Source organism: Prionailurus viverrinus, chromosome B4, assembly GCF_022837055.1.
Source record: "Prionailurus viverrinus isolate Anna chromosome B4, UM_Priviv_1.0, whole genome shotgun sequence".
In the NCBI taxonomy this organism is placed as follows: domain Eukaryota; kingdom Metazoa; phylum Chordata; class Mammalia; order Carnivora; family Felidae; genus Prionailurus; species Prionailurus viverrinus.
Window position 1 is genome coordinate 29,095,078 of NC_062567.1, and position 18,124 is coordinate 29,113,201.

At 38.4% G+C, this 18,124-nt stretch overlaps 1 protein-coding gene across 3 annotated transcripts in view; it reads left to right on the forward strand.

The window, feature by feature from the left end:
* Nucleotides 1–18,124, forward strand: part of CCNY (cyclin Y) — a 319,192-nt gene that overhangs the window by 113,848 nt on the left and 187,220 nt on the right. The window lies entirely within an intron of this gene.

Genomic DNA, 18,124 nt, shown 5'->3' on the forward strand with positions numbered 1-18,124 from the left:
AATCACTGAAAACTTAGGATTCTTGCTTTCAGAAAACACAGAAGAAATCAATTGTTTATGGGAAAGATTTGTGGAAATATAGATTAAGAGAATAAATTCTTGACTTAATATATGCTTTTGAGAAAACTGCTCCATTGGGCTTTCCCCTATTGAGTCTGTGTTACCTAAGATTTTCATAGGATTTTTATTACTGTGCTGAACCGACACTTCAGTAAGCTAAAGATATAGAAACTTTTGCAACTGAAATGTGTTTAACAGGTGAAGTATACTACTGTACAACTGAATATTTTTCTGCTTCTGCCCATTATCACATGTGTGTATTTCATGAATTGGACCCCCGGGAAATCAATATTTTTATTATATCAGAGGTGACCAAATACTTTAAAAGCTGCATTTGAATTCTGACCTGTGTAACCTTAAAATTTTCAGACCATTTTTAAGAACGTTTTTAAGTGTGACCTGTACGTGTACGTGCATCAGAATTACCAAAAATACAGATATTTAGGGGCACTTGGGTGGGTCAGTCAGTTGAGGGTCTTGGGCTCTTGGTTTAAGCCCGAGTCATGATCTCAGAGTTGGTGAGTTTGAGTCCCCTGTAGGGCTCCTCGCTGACCTTGCAGAGCCTGCTTGGGATATTCTCTCTCTCTCCCTCTCCCTGCCCCTCCCCTGCTCTAGCTCTCTCTCTCCCCCTATCTCCTTCTCCCCACTCTCAAAATAAATAAACTCAATTTTTTTTTCAATGTTTATTTTTGAGAGACAGATTGTGAGCAGGGCAGTGGGTCAGAGAGAGAGGGAGGTAAAGCAGGCTCCAGGCTCTGAGCTATCAGCACAGAGCCTGACGCGGGGCTCAAACCCACAGACTGTGAGATCATGACCTGAGCCGAAGTCAGATGCTTAACCAGCTGAGTCACCCAGGCACCTCTAAATAAATAAACTTAAAAATGTTTTTTGTAAATAAACAAAAATATAGATTTTGAAATTAGAATTTATAGGTATGTGACTGGGGAACATGTGTTTTCAGTAATTGTGCAGATGATTTGCCCTTTGCTTTATACCTTGTTCAAGCCTCATGATTCAATCCCAGGATTTCACAGATGAGGGTATATATATGCTTAAAGAAGGGGAGTGAGTTCTGTTACCCCACATATTCTTTGGGGATTTATGTATATTTGCTGTGTGCCTGGAAGCGGCCTAGGTATGAAACCTAAATTGAACACTGTAATTATAAACTTAGCTAATTATAGACCTTAGATGATAAAGATTCTCAGTCTTCTGCTGTTTTTATCACTGTGCAGTTAGTTATTCCAGAGACTTGGCCAGATAGTGTGAAGTACTTCATACTTTCCTTATTACTACTCTTCTTCCTTGGGTCTACTATTTCCTATCTAATCTTAGATAGAAGCCCAGTTCATTGTTGATTGTCTCTTAGTGGCTTATTTCACTTACTGTTGTATGAAGTTTTTAAAAAAGAGGCTGGATTTCTTTTCCTGTCTTGCCCACTTGGCCTGTGTGTTCCTTCAAAATAGGGACTGTATATGGGTGATGTTGGTAATACCACTGCCCAGCCCAGTGCAAGAACACAGAAGGAGGTGATTCAGTGACTGGCTGAGCGATGATGAGAGGGGACCTGGACAGCTAATGTTTCTTTGTTCATTCCACTTCGACTCTCTCTCACAAAACCTCCCCTTCCTGTTAACACTGTTGTCACAGAAGTGCCTGTTTTTTATTTCCCAAGGCTTCCCAAGGTTTTATTTAATGGTCTTCCTTGCCTCTGCTTCTGCTTTTAAATCCATTCTTTACAATCTTGCCAGGCTAACTTTCTGCAGACATTACTTTGAATAAGCCACTTCCCTCCTCAGTGACCTTCACTGACCCTCACTGGCACGTGACACCCTCCAAAATCTCACTTCTATCTGCCTTTCCAAAGGTCTCATCCTGCCCTTTTCAAACCAAGTCTGTACCAGACATGACGGGTCTTTTCATCCTCCTTGCAGTTTAGATGTGGGACTTGAGATTAGGAGGATCAGGGCAGGACAGAGACGTGGTTATTCCTATGGCAGTGGCAGTAGGCCTTGGGAATTCAATACCCATGTTGGGAAGGCAAGTAGAGGAACAAGAAACCTTTTAAGGATGGCCAGTTGGGACAGGAACCAGGAGAGGCAGCCATAAAAGTCAAAGGAAGAAAGAACTTCAAGATGAAGAGGATCATCAATAGTATTGTCTAGGCAAGTTGGTGAAGGTTGAATAAATTCCATTGCATTCAGTGGGTTGTTAATGGTACTCTCCTGTGTTCCTTAAAGATTTATTTATTTTATTTATTTTATTTTTATTTTTTCAATATATGAAGTTTATTGTCAAATTGGTTTCCATACAACACCCAATGCTCATCCCAAAATGTTCCTTAAAGATTGAAATGAGAACAGAAGCTACACTGCTACTTTTAAGGTGACAAAGGATGCAGCAATGAGGGCAGGCAACTCATTTTGAGACTTGAAAGTGAAAAGGCATATTTTTTTTCCCCCAAATGGCAGATGCTTATGTGTTTTGAAGGCTCAGAGGATGAGCCAGTATAGAAGAAAAGATTCAAAATAATTTGAAGAGCGAAGCTAGAGGAGGAGGCAAAGGATGGCGTTCTCCCAGGGATTCCCTTAACTCTGACAGCGAGGAAGGAGGAGAGAATGAAAGCAGAAGGGAGCCACTGCACTCAGATTGCTTCATTTTTATCTGTCATGTAGAAGAGGAATTTCACTTGTTAGCAGTGTGCATGGGGTAGTTTGAATTGATTCTATGAAGATTAATCTTGCAATAGTCTGTCTTGTGTATCTTCTCTTCACAAACTGTAGGCGACTCAGTGTGAGTTTTTGGCATAAAGCCCCAGTGTCTTCCATGGCATGCAAGGGCCATGACGTGTGTCTCCAATCCATCTCTTTTAGGCCATTTCTCTCACTGTGTGCCTTCACAGACTGTTCCATTTGTCATTCTCTGAATATTCCCTAGCTTGTTTGAGACCTGCTTTTGCTCACATTGGCTCATTCTTTTGCCGGGAGTTACCCTTTCCTGCTCCGCCTTCCTCCTTTGTGTTTCATTATGTGCTAGTTAACCGTGTATCTCATCTCATAGAGAATTGAAACACACTGCTTAAAATTAATGTTGTTTTTATTTGTGCTTTTATTTTCTCTGCCAGGTTAGGCACTGGAAGAATTTTTAAATCCAGGGGTAATTTTAAATAAAATAAGAAAACGTGTCAGTGTGGACATGCCTGAGTTGGGCTGACTCGAGTTTGAATCCTGATTCTGCTTCTCCCTGGATATAGTTTGATATCACTTTGTTAATTTAGAAAGTGAGGATAATAGGGGTGCCTGGGTGGCTCAGTCGGTTGAGTGTCCGACTTCGGCTCAGGTCATGATCTCGCGGTCTGTGAGTTCGAGCCCCGCGTCGGGCTCTGTGCTGACAGCTCAGAGCCTGGAGCCTGTTTCAGATTCTGTGTCTCCCTCTCTCTGACCCTCCGCCGTTCATGCTCTGTCTCTCTCTGTCTCAAAAATAAATAAACGTTAAAAAAAAAAAATTATAAAAAAAAAAAGAAAGTGAGGATAATAAAACCTACTTTTTAGGGAGGTAGAGTCTAGGCCTGACACATGATAAGTGCTGAGTAGATTTAATAATGGATTCTTTGCTTCCCAACAATATTTGGCTGAATATCTGGATAGATGATGAAGGATTGAGCAGAGTGGATTAGTGTCCTCTCCCCATTACCTTGAGTGCAAAGATGGTGGATTCTCTTCTACTTTGTACTTTTGTTCCAGTGTTTATGTAGCTACTAAAATGTATACCATAAAGAGGAAGTGAATGACTCTTTATAAAGACTATATAAATTTGTTTTTTGAAGAGCCCCAAATAACAGTGTCATTTTTTTTTCATGGTGATTGAATAGAAGGAAGTATTTGTTCTAAGAAAGTAGTATACATGTGGTTGATAGTGTCATCTTGTACAGTTTTTTTTTTTATTGAAAACTAGTTGGAAATAGCACATAATTAGATGTTTATAATATTTATAGCAAGAGGCGCAGCTTATAAAGTTAAAGTTTACCAGTTAAAGTCACTATGCTTTGTTCTTGCCCAAAGACTTCTGGGCATATTGAATGATTTATTTTTTGGCCCTTTCCTTTTCAAAACAAATGCTGAGGCTTCATAGTTTTAGTAGGGCAGCTGTGTGAAGTGTACATATCATAAAGCTTATGAAACTAGAGATGGAATATTACCATGGGGTTAATTTTTTTCTTATTAATTTTTAATGCATTTGGGGTTGTTCCTGGGTAGTGGATCCTTCAGTTTCTCAGTAGGAATACAAATGTCTCCTAACAGAGAAACAGTAAAAAGAAACTTGCTCTGTGAGAACTAGACAAACCAATATAAATGTTTTAACAGAGTACTCTGTTGATATCCAAAGCTAGTCACAAGGAATTTTATGTGCAATCCATCTTTGTGATAAATGAGTGCACATTAATTTTTAATGCTATAAATATGTCTTATGACATAGAGACCAGTGGCAAAACATACTTTCAAACAAGAGATTGTGTTGACATGTTTTGCAGTTGCAGGTACTCTTTCATACTTGAGCCAACTGAAGGTATTATTGAGTGGTGATGCAGCTTTGATCTTTGCAAACTGCTTTGTGGTTTGTCATATATGCATTCTGAAACAATTTATATTCATAGCATGTTAGATATCCTAATAAATGTGTCTGGAAGATACGTAAATATGCCAAAGATAATGCTGACAGAAGAGGGAAAAGTGGTCATTGCCACTTTGAAATTTCATTGCAATTTCTTTGTAAGAAATTAGTATTGTTAAAAACAAGATGCAAAGGAGACAAAGCATGTGTCACCACTTGTTAGGAAGTGGTACTAACTAAGCATGTACTCTGATGCTTGTCATTTCACAGAAGAAAAGGCTTAAGAATAAGGGTTCAAACTATAAGAAAGGGAGTTGAAAACCTCAAGGGGAGAGTGTGGACAGATCCCTGCCTTTTATGGAATGGGGTGGGGGCGGGGTATTGGAGTGGGGGACGGTGGGAATCTTAAAAGTATAATTTCTGGGGAAAAACAAGAACTTATATTAGTTCTTTATTGCTGCCAGAACAAATTACCACAAATTTTGACTTACACCAACACAAGTTTGTTATTTCTGTGTTGTAGCTTGGAAGTCTGCTATGGGTCTCGATGTGCAAAAGTCAAGCTGTCAGTAGGGCTGTATTTCTTTTTGGAAGCTCTAGGGAAGAGTCCATATCCTTGCCTTTTCCTGCTTTAAGAAGTTGCTCACTTTCCTTGGCTGTAATGCCCCTTTCCCCATCTTTAAGGTCAGCGACAGTGGGTTGAATCTTTCTTATACCTCATCACTCTGATTTCCTCTTCTGTCTCCTTCTTCACTTTTAAGTATCATGGCGATTACATTTGGCCTATCTGGAAAGTGTAGGATACTCTCCCTGTTTTAAAGTCTGCTGGTTAGGGAGGTGCCTGGCTGACTCTGTTGGTAGGGAGTGTAACTCTTGATCTTGGGGCCGTGAGTTCGAGCCCCTAGTGGGTGTAGAGATTACTTAAATAAGTAAATAAGAAAAATCGTCTGCTGATTAGCACCTTTAATTCTGCCTGCAATGTTAATTCCCTGTTGCCATGAAAGGTGATATCTTCCTAAGTTCTGGGTATTAAGACATAGATATCTTTGGGGGTCATTCATTACTATGCAATTTTGTTTTATACTTTTCTTCCAGTTAAAATATTTATTTATTTAATTATTTAATTATTTAAGAGGTGGAGTTGGGGAGGGAATGTGAGCAGGGGACAGGGGCAGAGGGAGAGATACAGAGAATCTTAAGGAGGTTCCACACTCAGTTCAGAGCCCAATGTGGGGCTCGATTCCACAGCCTTGGGATCATGACCTGAGCCAAAATCAAGAGTCAGACACTCAACTGACTGAGCCACCCGGGCACTTTTCCCGTTAAAATTTATAGGAAGCTTTTGGGGTTATGTTACTGCAAAGCACATTCCCACTTCTGTGATTGTATTCCTAAGGATACTAGTTTTCAGTGTTCTGAGTATCAAGTGATAATATTTGAATTTTGGTAGGGTACTGAAGTTCAGGGGAAACTACTCTTCCAAAAATCATCTGAGACTTGGTTTCAGTATAGTTAGGCCTTAGTTTTTGCTGCTTTACAAATGTAATAAATATTGCAAAACCTCAGTTACACAGAGTATACCCTTGGAAATCAGGAGCACCACTGAAACTTACAAGTAGTTGAGACAAATTTTATCGGCAGGTAAAGAAACAAGTTCTCAGACTATGGCAGGTGCATGGAGAGGAGCTTAATAAGGGCAGAAAGTTAAGTGCCCTGTTTGCCTGCTGATATATTTAGCAGTCTTTTATGGAAAGCTATGGAGCAAAGCAAAAACAGTAGGAGAAAAAGAAACACTAAGGACTGAAGTAAAGCAGAGATGAGAGAATAAGAGAGAATACAGTGGTGGGACAATGAATGGTGTTAGAACCACGGACAGCAATGGCAGAGAACTGCTCCATGCTTGGTAGTGGGCTGGCGGCAGGACAGCTGCTACCTATACTGTATCTCAGAAACTCTAGGGGATAATTTCTGAATCTGTCAGTTTCTGAGTCTGAGCTGTGGTACATAATGGCCTCATTAAGGAAGGGGACTATCTTTTATCTCAGTATTCCCTCAGCCTAGCAATTCTCAAATTTATGTCTCAGGACCCCATTTATAGTGTTAAAAATTATTGAAACCCTCAGGAATGTAAAATGGTATAGTCACTATGGAAAAAAGTTTAGTGGTTCCTCAAAAAGTAAAACAGTTACCGTGTGACCCAGCCATTCCACTCCTAGGTATATCCTGAAGAGAATTGAAAACATATGTTAATACCAAAACATGTACACAAATGTTTATAACAGTGTTATTCATAATAGCCAAAAAGTGGGAACAATGTGAATATTCATCAGTGGACGAATGGATAAACACAATGTGGTGTGTCTGTGTACATGGAGTATTATTTAATTAGCCATAAAAAGGAGTGGAGTACTGATACATACTACAACATGGATGATCCTTGAAAACATGCTAAGTAAAAGAAGTCATTCAGAAAAGGTAACATACAGTATGGCTCAATTCATGTGAAATATGTAGAATAGACAAATTCATAGAAATAGGTAGGTTAGTGGTTGCTAGGGAATGGAAGAGGGGCGAATGGGAGTTGACTGCAAATGGGTATGAGATTTATTTTTGGGATGATGAAAATGTTCTGGAATTAGATAATGCTGATGGTTGTATAACCTTGTGAATATACTAAAAACCACTGAATTTTCGAGTGGTGAATTGTATGGTATGTGAATTATATCTAAATAAAAAATTTATTTATTTAAAAAAATTTGAAAAATTATTGAATCTCCTCAAAGAGAGTTTGTCTGTAGATATTTATCATATTAGAAACTAAAATTGATAATTTAAAAAATAATTTATTAAAACATTATACCCATTATGTTAACATATATGACATATTTTATAAAAAAATAACTAAAGTTTCCAAAACAAAACAAGTTAGTGTTAAGAGTAGCATTGTTTTACATTTTATATATTTTTTTATTATATCATTTATTATGTGCTTCTAAAGTCTGTTTTGTGATACATTGCTTTGATTGAAGTATTAGAAGAAAATCCAGCCTTAAACAGATGTGGTTGGAGAAGGAAAGGAGTATTTTCTTTTAAAAAATGTTTAAAAATTATGTTTTTATTTTCCCAGTTATGCTGAGATATAACTGACATACAGCACTGTGTAAGTTTAATGTGTACAGCATAGTAACTACTTACGTATATTGTCTAATGATTACCACAAAAGTTTAGTTAACATCAAGAATCTCTTATACATATGAAAAGAAACAAAGAAAATGTGATTTTCCTTGTGATGAGAAATTTTAGGATTTACTCTCTTATATTCTTTTAGCAGCTTTCGAATATATCAGACAGCTATGTTAACTATAGTCATCATATTGTACATTACATCTCCAGTGCTTATGTATCTTATTCCTGGAAGTTTGTATTTTATATGACTTCATATGAGTCCCCTGCCGTCCATTCTCCTCTCTGGCAACCACGGATCTGATCTCTTTTTCTATGAGTTTGTTTGTTAGATTCCAAATATAGGTGATATCATGCAGTATTTTTCTTTCTCTGACATATTTCACTTAGCATAATACCCTTATGGTCCATTCATGTTGTTACAAATGGCAGGATTTCCTTCTTTTTTTTGAGGAACCTCCTTACTGTTTTCCATAGTGGCAGTACTGATTTCCAGCCTCACCAACAGTACACAAAGGTTTCCTTTCCTCCACATCCTCACCGACATTTGTTATCTCTCACTTTTTTGATGATAGCTATTCTAACAGGTAGGAGGTGTTATTTCATTGTGGTTTTGACTTGCATTTTCCTAATGATTAGTAATGTTGAGCATCTTTTCATGTGTCTATTGTCCATTTGTATATCTTCTTTGGAAAAATGTCTATTTAGGTCCTTTGCCCATTTTTCAATTGGATGATTGAAAAATATATTTCATATCTTCATATATTTTGGATATTAGATAGATGGTTTGCAAATATTTTGTCCCATTCTGTAGGTTTTTTCATTTTGTTGATCTTTTGAAGCCTCCTGCTTTGTTCTTCTTTCTCAGAATTGCTTTGGCTATTGGAGTCTTTTGTGGTTCCAAATAAATTTCAGGATTGTTTTTTCTACTTCTGTAAAAAATGCCATTAGACTTTTGATAGGGATTGCACTGAACTTATAGATGGCTTTGGATCGTTTAGATATTTCAACAGTATTAATTCTTTCAATCCATGAACATGGAATATCTTTCCACTTATTTGTGTCTCCTTCAATTTATTTCATCTGTGTCTTGTAATTTTCAGTGTAGAGATCTTTCACCTTCTTGGCTAAATTAATTCCTAAGTATTTTATTGTTTTTGATGCTATTTAGATGGGAGTGTCTTTATTTCTTTTTCAGATAATTTATTGTTAGTGCTTAGAAACACTACTATTTTTCGTTAAATTTTTATCCTGTAATTTTACTGAATTCATTGATGATACCTAACAGTTTTTTGGTAGAGTGTTTAGGATTTTTTTTGTGTGCAAAATCATATCTGCAAATGGAACCAGTTTTACATCCTTCTTTGTAATTCTGCCTTTTATTTCTTTTTCTTGCCTGATTGTTCTGGCCAGGACTTCCAGTATTATGTTGAAAAGGAGTGGTGACAGTGGGCACCTTTTTCTTTTTCCTGATCTTGGAGGAAAACCTCTCAGCCCTTCACTATTGACTATGATGTTAGCTGTGGGATTGGGAGTATTTTTCTTCTAGCTTTTTAAATATGAATGTGGATATGCTTTGATACTGTAGCAAAACTTGACAGGTGATAGTTTATTAAAGATTAGTTGCAATGTGGAATCTGAAACCATTTGTTTCGTTATATTAAAATTTATTAATCTAGCTTGTACTTGGAAGGGGGTATTTTACCCATGCAAGATTTTGTAACACCATGCTTGGATCATTTGGAAGATATTGCTTTACTATTATGCAGATCTTCCTATTGTTGACATATTTCATCAACCTATTTATCTAAGATTGCTTTTGATTCATCAGTGATCTCATCAGAAAAGTCTTTTAATTATTGGGAAGTTTCAAGATTATTGTGGGAGATAGGAGTTTTCCAGAGTTCTGACTTCTAGTGAAAGCTCAGTTTTATCTTTGGCCGTTAGTATTAAAAGTAACAGGCTTCCTTTGTCAAATATTTTCTCAAAAATTAACCACTATGCAAGCCTGAATAGCCATGGTTGGTCATTAGTTCTTTCAGGTAAGAATGGTATCCTGTGAAAAAAGTGTCTGGGTAAGTTTACAACTCAAACTTTGCCACATGCTTAGGTGCTTTTCCTCAAGGTGACCATTGAAATGCTTCTGATTTCATCACACAGAATATTAAAAGATACCCACTCAAGGCTAGAGCTTTAATAAAACTAATAATCTTTACTGCTTCATCAAGGGCATTCTTAAGTGAAACTGACCTTTTTTTTTTTCTTTTCTTCGCCTGTGAGTGCGTGAGGTAAAGAATAGAATAACTACTGTCACAGTGTGGTGTCACTGACTAGCTTTGTACAAAGGTGTCAGCAGATTTACTATCCATTGCATTTGCACCATTACTGCTGATGTCAACACAGTGAAAAGACAAAAAGTCTCAGTATTACAAAGCAAGTAGTTTTGACCTTGCAGAACCCCTGAAAGTTTCTTGGTGACCCCCAGGGATTCAGAGACCCCATTTTGAGAACTGCTGGACTAGCATACAGTAGATGTTAAGAATGTATATCCAAACTGATATTATTGTCTTGTATTATTTGTAGGTCTGTCTTCTTTCATCCAAGCTCTTATTTTTCATCCCTGGTACTGGACATAGTGTCCCAGAGGGATTAGGACATCGATAACTATGAGATTAATGCACGAATGCATGAATGATGAATGATAGCTGAAGAATTTGTATATTTGACTTCTGGCTGTTTTCCTACCTGTCAAGGAAGGGTGCTTGTGGGTGGTATTTGAGCTCATGAAGATGTCTGAGACAGGCAGAGTGTGTGTAATTTCCATAGCCCGCTCTTCCCTTGTTCATTTGGACATGTAGACAGAATGCAGATGCCTGTGCAGTACAGACACGGGCAGGTTGAGGAGTACTTTGCCCCAAAACAACCAGTGCCAATACTGGGATCACGTTTCACCTAGGTCCGTTTTTGCATTACGACCTGGCTTCTCAGCACTTTAAATAGTGTGTCTTATTTGTTTCATTTGATGACAAATGTTTGTGAGTACTGGAGCAATATGTTAAAGAGTTGGAGGAGTTTTTTTGTACACTTTATCCCAACCCTGCTATTTTGATAACTAACCTGCAAGTGACTGTTGTCATATTTAGATTTTTCAAAATGTACATCTGCTTGGCTTTTGAGCTTTTTCTTATTACAGATATTGTTTTAAGTTGGAGAAGTTGCTTTCCTTTGTAAGTGGATTCTCTGTGATGTGACCAAAATACCTCTCTTTTTCTAAAGGGCTCAGGAGTTGGAAGAGGACCTCAGATGCTGGTCTTGGTGGGTGTGATAAGACATGATCTTTAGTGTTTTACTACATAAAAAAGAGATTTTACCTGGTGTTAATCTATGTCCTAACCTAGGAACCTAACTTCCTAGAAGGGGTTGCCTGGAGTTCTCTCTGGTTGCTTCTTATGCTACAGTGGGGTGTATGTGTGGTAAAAAGAGTTATTAGGAAGGTTTTTGGTTTGTTTTGTTTTAGTGAACTAGTAGCTCCCTACAAGAGCCGTTAGAACAGAGAGAGAAGGGAGCCTAAAGGACACTGGAAGAGCAGAGCTGCATGTTGGAGGAGGGAGCTGGAATGCAGGATGTTTTGAGGAAGATGGGCTCCCACCTCAAGGACCTATGTAAGGTATGTGTAGGCATTATGATTGTCCATGTGATGTCCTGTATTCTGCCCCTTTTGATCCCCACCATGATCTTACAGGGAGATGGTATTACTATACTTGTTTTATAGGTGTGGAAAATGAGACTCATGAATGTCAGTCTAAAGGCATATAATTATGGGCTGGAATGGGCACCAGTCCTCGGGCCTCCTGCTTCCTGATGGACACTTGCGTGTTTTAATTGGTGAGGGAGGTTTCTCATGGCCAGAGTCAAGAGAGACATTGGAGGAGTTGGTGTGCTAAGTGGCTGCCTTAGAACAGGCTTGAATTGAAGTCAGGAGTATTCGGGGTCTTTTGCTTGGGGGAAATGCTGTTGCCACTCTGCAAAGGTAGGATGGACCCTACTCAAAATTCGATTCATATGTCAAAGACTGATGAGGCCACAACCACCAAGAGAGTATGAGAAGGCTCATACTCACATATTGAAGCTTTGTGAGCACGAAGCAGGTTTTGAAGCAGGTCAACAGTATTGTGAGAGGGCAGGGAGAAGAGATTGGCTTGGCTTTATTGTGTAGAGATGAGTTTGGCTGAAGTCTTCCTTGCCTGCCTGCTTGGGCTTGGGTGATATGAAATTCCTGCTTGTGCCAAAGGAGGGGGCCCTGGGTTTTCTCACCAACTTGTCCAAATGTGGGGCAGGGAGGGGTAGGGCTTGAAAGCTGTCAGCGTTCCAACATCAGAAACGGAGCCAGACTGTATTACAGGCAAAGACATCTTTCTCCAGGGACCTAGCAAGTAGCAGTTTGATTCTAGGGGAGTGATTGAGTGAGCAGCTGGAAGGACTTTTGGATTTAGCTATGATTATAACTCTGCATGATCTCAGCTCTGCGGATCCTGTAACTGCACTTCTCCTCTCCCGTGATAGAATTAGGCATTTTAGCTGATTTAGAGTGTTAGACTATTGGGAACAAAGGGTAGTGTGTGGGAAAAGAAGAGAAAGTGGTATATAGAAAGACCACAAATGCAGGGATATTGCTTTCTTCTACTGAGAGCTCTCTCTTGCTTGTCTGGTCTCCATCCCAGCCCTGTTTTACCCTGGGAGTTGTTAAGTAGTGAGTTAATCTGGGCCAACAGTCAGTGGAGCCATCTGTTGGAGGATTTGAAACCCTGTTTCACCACACAGGATGGGGAATTTGAGCTGTCTCTTCCAGAAATTTTGGTACTTATCATGCCTAAGCTGTGCAATAAAGTAGGTCGCACAGCTGGGTAAAGAAATGCACACGGATTAGTAGATTGAATGAGGAGGACTACTTTGTGATGGGACTTTTTGAACTTGGAAAACCTTCAGTTATTGGTTAGGTTAATGGAAGATGTTTTCTGGAAGCCAACAGGACATGAACTCTGACAGACTACTATGTAGTTATATGTTTTAATACTGAGGAATTATAATATTGGATATCAAAGTTGAAACCTCTATTCTAGTTCTTAAAACTTGCTTTTACTTTTGCATTGCTTTAGTGGAAGGGAAGATGCTGCTTTGAGGTTCACTTGGAGCTAGGGAAGAGATCTGGTTTGTCTTTTTTCAGAAGGTGACTTTACTGTGGTCAGTGGTGTCTTTCAGAAACATATCATGACTCTTAGGATGTTTTCTTAAGTCAAATTATGTCATTTTCTAAGGTACTGTAATTTTTTTCCCCACTGTTTTGGTCTGTCTGAACTATTTTTCCTGTCTTTAAAGTTTTATTTTAACTATACGTGTTGTGTACATTCAGACAGACTTCTATTCCAGCTTGATAGAAAGTGTATTTGTCTGGTCGTAGGTGTTTTTCCTGGTTTATAATAGATTCTCTAAGTTTTGCTGACATTTTACTCCTTATTTGTACAGTTAGCAAATATGATTAATTACGAATGCCCATTCTTCCATCTTTTGAAAGTAAAATTTCTGCAGAAAGCCTTTGAGTCATTTGTGATATGTATTCATTCAATTCTTACAGCAGTTTTTGGGGTAAGTGCCTCACTCAGGATTAACATTGTTGTATCTGTTACTGGTCTTTTATCCATGAAGGGTAGAAAGAGTCAGGTTATTTCTGGGGTCAGTCACCATTCTCAGATCACTGAGGACTTGGATCTGGAAACGCTCATCCCATTTTGGTTTGTGCTTTATAATGAATGCCTAGAATTAGTCTGACATCCAGTCATTGAACATTTATGTGTAAAGCATTGATTATGCAGTGATCACTCTGGGAGATGATTGGTGGTCTGAGCTTATTTCTGGAATGTCTTTCCCCTTCAACCTCACTCCTGATTTGCACCAAGGAATGGAGTTGTCTTTCCAGTGTAGGATATATAATAGGGTTTTAGAGTCCAAAGAGATCTTAGAAATTTTTATTTTTCCTGTGTTTTACATGTAGGCATATCATATTTTATTGCTCTTTGCTCTATTATACTTCACAGTTACTGTTTTGTTTTGTTTTAACATATTGAAGGTTTGTGGCAACTGTGCACTGAGCAAGTCATTTGGTGCCATTTTCCAACAGCATGTGCTCACATTGTGTTGTCACATTTTGATAATGCTTGCAATATTTTAGACATTTTCATTATTGTTATATTTGAATTGCTGCAATCTTACGATAAAATTTTAACAGATCAAGAGTTGCTTCTTATGGATGAACAAAGAAAGTGGTTTCTTGAGATGGAATCCACTCCTGGAGAAGATGCTATGAAGATTGTTGAAATGACAACAAAGGATTTAGAATATTACATAAACTTAGTTGACAAAGTAGCAGCAGGGTTTGAGAGGATTGATTCCAAGAGAAGTGCTGCCCTGGGTATAATGCTATCTATCAAACAAATTATGGAAGGAAGAGTCTATCAGTATGACAAATTTCATAGTTGTCTCATTTTAAAACATTGCCACAGCCACCCCAACCTTCAAAAGCTACCATCCTGATCAGTCAGCAGCCATCAACATTGAGATAAGAGGGGCACCTGGGTGGCTCAGTCGGTTAAGCATCTGACTTCGGCTCAGGTCATGATCTCATGGTTTGTGAGTTCGAGCCCCATGTCGGGCTCTGTGCTGACAGCTCAGAGCCTGGAGCCTGCATCAGATTCTTTGTCTCCCTTTCTCTCTGTTCTCCCCTGCTCATGCTCTGTCTCCCTCTGTCTCTCAAAAATAAATAAACATCAAAAAAATAAAAAGGAAAAAGGAGATAAGACCCTTCACCAGCAAAGTGATTTACAATTTGCTGAAAACTGATGATGGTTAGCTTTTTTTAAAAAATCACTGAAGTACTTTAAAATTAAGGTATGTACATTGTGTTTAGACATGATATTGCACACTTAATAGAATACAGTATGGTATAAATATAACTTTTTAAAAAATTTTAAATATAACTTGTATGTGCAATAGGAAACCAAAAAATTCATTTGATTTGCTTTATTGCAATGTTCTGGAATCGAACCCACAATATCTCTGAGGTGTGCCTCTATAAAGAATGTTAGGATAACAACTAAGTTCAAACATTTAGTTTGAAAAATAAAAAAAAACAACAACAACAACAAAATTAAAGAGATCCCTATATATTCATCACCCAGATTCAATAATTTCAAGATACTGCCCAGGTGCAGCCATTATGTAGAGAGCCCTTAACTATGCTTTCTTTTTATTACCTTCAGCCCCATGGGGGGCAGATATAATTATATCTCTGTTTTTTTTAAATATATTTTTTTACTTTTTTATTTTAGAGAGAGAGAGAGACAAAGAGCACACATGAGTGGGGGAGAGGGGCAGAGGGAGAGAGAGAGAGAATCCCAAGCAGGACCAATACTCAGCATAGAGCTGGTTGAGGGGCTTGATCCCACAACCCTGGGATCATGGTCTGAGCTGAAATCAACAGTCAGACACTCAACTGACTGAGCCACCCAGATGCCCCTATATCTTCACCTTGAAAATGAGAAAGCTGAAAGGCCCAGAGAGATTAAGTAACTTACCCACGGTTACACAGGAGCCAGCATTCAAAACCTGTCTTTTCACCTTGTTCACTGCATTGCCTGAAGAAGTTTTATAGCTTGTCTTACATATTGGTAAGCTGGAATTGGACTAGAAATGGGAACAAGAGATCTGACCATTGCATCATTTCTTGATCATGATTATTTTCTTGTGACTTATCTCTTTCCATTAGTCTTTTTTATCCATCTAATTTTACCCGACATTTGAACCATGTTAGGGAGACTGTTTTATCCCAAGGACTGAGTGGTGAGAATAGTCTGCTCTGGTGCAGGTGATAAGGGGTGCATTGTTTGTAGGGAATTTAATGACAATAAAAAAGCCATCCAAGAAGTTTGTCTGCAAAGTCTAAAAGTCTAGAAATGTGCCTGCAATTCTAAGCAGTGTCAGTGATAACATATTCTTTCTCCAAAAGTCTTTTGTTGGTGTGTGTTCTAAATAATTGCTAAAGTAACTTGAATTTTAATAATATATATGTAAGCTTCAAATGAGCACTTTTTGATTATCCTTTAATAGAAATTGTGTACTACATGGAATTTAAATCAGAGACTCCTAACTATACAGTTGGCCCCCAACACTGGGGACTCAGCTACACGCATTCATTTTGAGAGATTTTTAAGAGTTTAAAATTGTTCGAGCTTGCCTCGGACATTTTTCTTGCATTTAACCCCTGTGGGGCTACATATTTCTGCATTTAAACAGTAGATTTGAAATGAACAATGATAGTATTATTGAGGTTTATAATTCTATCATTGCGTGTGACCACTTGGAGTTTTTGTTTTTGCTTAAAAATTAAAACAGTGGAACAGTGCAAACCTTGAAGTGTAATAGTTTTGTTTGGTAAGTGCCAATTTTAGTTCATGCAATAAATGTTTTGCTAAATTTGCATAATATGTATTGAAATTTATCATTTTAAAATGGATTCTTTTAATACTAAAGAACAACTCAAAAAACAATAGTTATTGATTTTTTACATAACTGTAATAGAAAATAATGTTTTCATATGAAGAGAGTGCGTTAAAAAATCTTTCCCAGGTGTTGAATTAACTAGGTATGCCATTGTAGGCAGGATGCTTTTTCTGTGATTCATTTTTTTAAATATTTATTTTGAGAGAGAGAGAGTGTGTGCATGCAAACAGGAGAGGGGGCAGAGAGAGAGGGGGGAGAAAGAATCCCAAGCAGGTTCTGTGCTCAGTGCAGAGCCTGTTGTGGGGCTTGATCTGACAAATCATGAGATTGTGACCTGAGCCAAAATCAAGAGTTGAATGCTTCACTGTCTGGGTCATCCAGGCAGCCCTCTATGATTCATTTTTGAGAGGCCAATTGAGAATCTTTCATATGTGCATCTGGACCCTTTGCAGTGTCCAGACAGGAAGAAACACACACAGACATTACTTCTCTTGAGGTATTTAGTACTCTGTGCCAGAAATTGCTGGCACTTGATTCACCTTTATCTCACTAAGTCACCTGCTGAGCTTCTTTCAGGCCTTTCTTCAGTGCTGACTGGCTGTGAGACAGAGCTGTGAGAGCTCCCAGCAGGGCCTGCTGGGCTTGCTTCTCAGTTTGTAAGCATGCAAAGGATGAAGCGTGCAAAGAGGGGAAAAGCATCTGCTGTGGGAGGCTGACTGGCCTTGACACTAGTGGTGAGAGGTCTGGCTCCTTGCTCTTACCTTTGCTTCCTAACTGATTTTGCCCCCTGAGGACATTTGGCAAGGTCTAGAGACATGTTTAGTTGTTGTAACTGGAGGGGGAAGTGATACTGGCATCTAGTGGGTGGAGGCAGGGATGCCGCTAAACATCCTGTGGGGCACCGTACAGGCTGTCTACCCCTCTGACAGACAGTTTTCCTGCACCCGATGTCCATAGTGCTGAGGCTGAGAAACTCTGACTTAGGGCAGATGGCTTAAACTTCCTTAGTCTGCTTCCTCATGTCCTCAAAATGGGGAAAATAATTATACTTCTCTGATAAATTTTTTGTGAAAAACTATGGGAGTTAATACATTTAAGAGCTCAGTTGTTATTACTGTAATGATTATGATTAATTTAGAAAACCCAAAGGGTGAAAAATCTGCTGCTGTCATATTCTCAAGACCCATACAGATATTATACTGTTTATCTCCTTAGTACTATAAGCGGATAATAATGCTCAGAAGAGTGACCTTGAATCAGGGAATTGACTTAGAAACATTCTTAACAAAAAGTAGGGTTTTTGACTAAGTGCTAGTTTGTCAGTGTTTTTCAGACTGCTCTGATTTAAGTTAACTGGGATGTTTATTTTAAATGACCTAAGCCCTCCCTTGAAGATTTTGATCAAGAGGTTAGAGTCTGGGAATCCTTAGTTTTAACAGTAAACCTAGGTGATTTTTAAGATCACTTATGGGAAACTGCCCTTTGAGGTTGGAAAAAAGGTTCCTTTGTCAAATAAGTTTGGGAATCCCTGACTTAGAGTTAAGCAGATTTCTTTTATACAGCTCTTTGCTGAATGTTTAATGTGATAAATGGCATGCATTATGGGGAGTGGGAGTAAGAATATATAAAGGCAACATTTCCCAAACTTACTTACATATGGAATCCTCTTTGTATTAATAAGCACATGGCAGTATGACATTCCACAGACAACCCTTTC